Source organism: Garra rufa, chromosome 13 (genome assembly GCF_049309525.1).
Source record: "Garra rufa chromosome 13, GarRuf1.0, whole genome shotgun sequence".
In the NCBI taxonomy this organism is placed as follows: domain Eukaryota; kingdom Metazoa; phylum Chordata; class Actinopteri; order Cypriniformes; family Cyprinidae; genus Garra; species Garra rufa.
Window position 1 is genome coordinate 676,011 of NC_133373.1, and position 4,893 is coordinate 680,903.

Below are 4,893 nucleotides of genomic sequence, written 5' to 3' on the forward strand. Positions count from 1 at the left end.
TATAATCTAAAAAATAACCATAATTATCCATCAAATGTGATATCGCCCATATTCCTTTTTCCATCCAATTTCCCTGAAACAAAGATTTTCGATTACTAAGAATGCACCTATTGTTCCACAGGGGTGTATTATGCGGAGTAAAATTATGTTTAAATATTAAGTTCCAGTATCTAAGAACCTGTTGGTGGAAATCTGACAATTTCACAGGCAGTTTTTGTAAATCATAATCACAACCCAGCAAAAAATCAATTCCACCCAGTTTTTCAAAAATTGCATTAGGTATGTTAAACCAGAAAGAATCCTTATGACTAACGAAGGAATTCAACCATTTCAACTTTAGTACACCATTCATCACAGAAAAATCTATCACATTCATGCCGCCTTCCTCAATACTTTTAACCATGTCAACTTTCCTAATATAATGGCATTTTTCTTTCCAAATAAAGTTGAAGTTCGTTTTGTTCAATAAATTAATCATTATCTGGAATGCTTAATGAATAAGCTGGGTATATAGCTCTGGATATACTCTCCATTTTTGTCAGCAAAACCCTACGAGTACATACTTTTAGTGCATAGCATATGTCGTGAGCAGTGCTGCGTTGGGAACGCGGACCTGAAAGAGAGCACGCACGTCACGTCACCATCCAGGGACATCAGCGTGAGAAGCCGCCATTTTCTGTGCGCCGTTTCGAGGGAAGCGAGGGAAATTCTGTCTGAAACGTAAGATATTCAGTGTGTATTTAATGTTCAATAACACATTTGGTTTACTGTATAATATATATATATATATATATATACGCACATTTTAGGCTTTGTTTCGGTCGGTTGTACTGAGATTAGCTAACGAAGCAGGCCGATCTCTTGCTCAGTGGACGGGAAAGCGCGAGGAGATTTTGAAAGGATAAGGTAAAAAATTTAAATATTACTTTTGTATGTGTTAAATATACTTGGTACTTGATACGGTGTTGATACAGCGGAGTTTACGTGATTAGTTTGATGGTATTTTGTCAACACATCCACATACATTTCCCGCTCTGCTTGTAAGGCAACGTTATATTTCGTTTAACTTAGTTGTACATTCGACAGCAAACGATGTTAATTTACTACGAACATGTAATTCCTTTAAACCTGTAAATGGTTTGATGCAGCTCAGGCTAAAGAAGGCTTGAAACCATCGATATACGTAGATACCGCATATTGGAACGGTCCACTTGACGTCATTCGCCAGGTTCGCAGACCAACGGCTGTGCAGGACTGTGGCATTTCGAATATTCAATGATTACTATGGTCAATCACATAGATCTATGGGTCAATGATGTCAAGTGGACCGCTGCGAAATGATGGACGGCCTATAGACGGTTTCAACCATAGATATATATATATACGTATATATCAGTGGCGGCTACTGGTCTGTCAAATAGGGGAAGCTCATTTTCGGCCAATATCATAAAATTGTCTATTTATTTAAAAGTAAATTCTGCCCTATGTTCCTTTTCAAGTTTATGGTCTGTGACCCTGTCGTACCAACTAGGCGTCTTTTCCAGTGACTTTTCGTGTGCAGTTTCACCCACGACGCTAGCCTAGCCTACTATATGAATGAATGAATGATCTAAAAAAAATATTAAACTCTGTAAAAGTGAAACAAGGAATGTGGTGTATAATTGTGTGAAATGTATGATGAAAATCAAGCAATTTCGCCAAGCAAATATAAAGAAATAGGTTGCAGCAGTTTTTATTTCGACTGAACTTGAGAAATCCACGATATCATGGGACTGAGCGCGAATAGCTTCAGCGATTCCTTATAGTACAAAATCGCTGTCAGTGAAAAGGAGATGCAATCTCCTCATTCACCCCTAGAGACGCTGAGCGTCCGTGGGCGGGACATAATCGCAGCGTTTATCCAATGACCGTCTAGTTTTAAAGCACTGAAAAAAAACGTTCAAAGCAGCCCCATTGAAGTCAATGGACGCTGGGCTTCAATGGGGAAATGCACTGTGACGCTACGGGAATGTATGAGAAGAAAATCAAGTCAGCCGACCTGCTATATCTACAGTAACTGATTCTGAACGAACTCGTCTTTGAGATGAACGTTTTCTAACGAATTTTTAGTCAATAAAATGTTAATACAATAGTACGTAATTTGACCATTAATTTTGTGACATTATAGGGGGAGCTGAGCTTCCCTTGCAGTCTTAAAGAAATCGCCACTGGTATATATGTATATATATCTATGGTTTCAACGGCAACAACATAAACAAACGTTACTGCGCATGCGCGCTTTTGTGGTCCAAACTTAACTTCCGGTAGACATCCAAATAGAATCAATAACAACAGCTAAGTCCTTCTAGAGTAGATTATTTTTTTAATAACAAGCGAAATATGTTGGCTGCGTAAATTAGACTGATTTATTAAAAATGCAAACTCATCCTCTGCCAGCAGGAGGCGCTTTAAGCACGAGAAACGAGGTTTCCCCGGTAATGGCTGTAGACAAAGCAGCTCTTAATTTAAAAACGCTGCCTTATGCAGGATGAAATGAAAATTACATTTTCTAAAGACAGTCTTTCTTCAGAAATACAGTGATATAAAAACACCCACGCCTCGGTTTGATTTTTAAACGTGCATTACGTTTATTCAACGAAGTCTATTGGAAAATCAGTCGGTTTTTATATCGTGGCAGGTCGCCACAAATAAATAAATGTTTGGGAAACACATACCACAGCACAATAACCTGAGACCAACTTCATTACTCATTATTAGCTTTTTTTTTGTAGCCCACGACACGAACCAGACAGATAAACAAACACAGACCGGAAGTTAACTTAGGTCCAAACGCAAATGCAAAAGCGCCTGTTTGGCAATATTTTGGGTTCAAAGTTTTTTTTTGTAGTTTCGTTGTCGTCCATTCAAACAATTGACGCCGAATTGCCAATACCGGCAAAACTGAAAGTGAAAGCATAATACGCACGCATTTATAAGCTATTTAAAAGCAGAAAAAAAGAGCTCTTTATTGCCAAACAGGCGTTTTGCATTGCGTTTTGACACTAAATCATCCGCCATTCTCTTTCTGTAAATTCGACTCCTCTCGTTCTCCTCACGTAATAAAAAAATGAAATATGACGCATTGTAGCTATGTTCAGTTTTTAATTATAGTGCATGCTCTCGTCTTAAGTAAATTATTTATAATTATATTTTCCATTTAATTCAAACAAATATTTAATAAAAAAACGAATAGGCATACTTTAAAAAAATAAAATAAAATGTGGGGACGGTGTCACGGTGGAAAAGTGATGTCACCGGTGTTGCGTCTTAAAACCGGTAACACCGTCAACACCGTCTATCGTGGCAAGCCTAATGAACATACACATTCTCAAAAATTGTGGCGAGCCTTCAGGTGCCACTTAAGGTTTGTCGTATTTTTTCCGCCTACTTTGTGGCCACATTTGTCACCGTCTTCCTTCACAATACACTCTGTTTTATTATCTGCTGGGTAGTGCTGGGCGATTAATCGAAAAATAATCGAAATCGACATTCAGAACCTATAATCGTTAAAATTTTTCCAGGAAGATTATTTCAATTACTTTCCCTTTAAAAAACACAAGCGCTCCGTTACGTTATTCCGCCGACATGTCGATGGAGAGCTTAAACAGTATTTATACAGTAAAAAGTATTTACAGGATATACAAGGGTAATTTTATTTAGAGGAGATACTGCTTATTTTCTACTTTTAATATGAAAAACATTGAAAATTATTTATTTTGTTTCCAATAGTGCAAGTTATTTATTTTCACTAATTTAAGAAAAATGTGACTTTTCGTTTTAAGCAATGCTTGATTTAATTTCAGTTGTTCAACACTGATGTTCAATTAATAATCATAGATCGTAGATAGTGTGTTTCCTTCAATTATTTTAAAATCAAGTAATGCACCCTTCATCCAAAAATCTCTCGCTTGTAATATGTGAACATATTTACTGTACAAAACTTGTCAGTGAACTATGAGGGCAAAAAAATAATTATTATATAAATATAATTAAATATAATTTTATTAATAAATAAAATAATCGTTCATTAATCGTAATCGGGTTAGAATGTTCAATTAATCGAGATTTTGATTCTAAGCCAAATTGCCCAGCCCTACTGCTGGGTTATATTTGAAATACGTTCACATGAATCCGGATACATTTGAAAACAGAGTTTTCCTTTTAAAACGCTCTCCGTCCACACTAGCGTTTCCAAGCGTTTTCCAAAAGTTTCTCGTCCACACTGAACGTAGGAAAACATCAAATTCGCCTTACTTTGCATGCGTAAATCCTCCAAAATTATACAGACGTACGTAATAAGTTTTCACGCAATTCTTCTGGCGGGATAATTTAGGGAAATATCTCATCATTCATATTTGATCCGAAAAGCAGTTGTCGTCATGTTTTGCAGGACAGCAACTGTGAGTCAATTTTCTGTCATCATTTTAGGACTGTAATTTGAGGAGTGTACAAGGTAAATCTCTTTAGCAGCAGTGTGACCGTGAATAGCACAGGCACAATTACTGCTGTACACATAGATATCTATTGGTACGATATGCGTCACCGTTTTCAAAAGCCTCCGTTTTCGCAGTCCACACTACAACGTGAAAACAGCGTTTTTAAATGCATCCACTTTGGCCAGAGTTTTTTTTTTTTTTAGAAATAATCGTTTTCTGTGATAAAAATGGGGTTTTGGTGTAAATGAGAGGCCAAACCGCAGGGAAATATCTGCATCTTCCCTTCCTGTGAACGGGGTCTGAGTGACAACAATGTGAGGTGTTGAGCAACCAAACAAGGATAAAATGCAGCGGCAGATCATTTTTACAGGGTTTCCGCGGGGCAATAAAAAGCATTAAATTGTTTAATACAGGCATT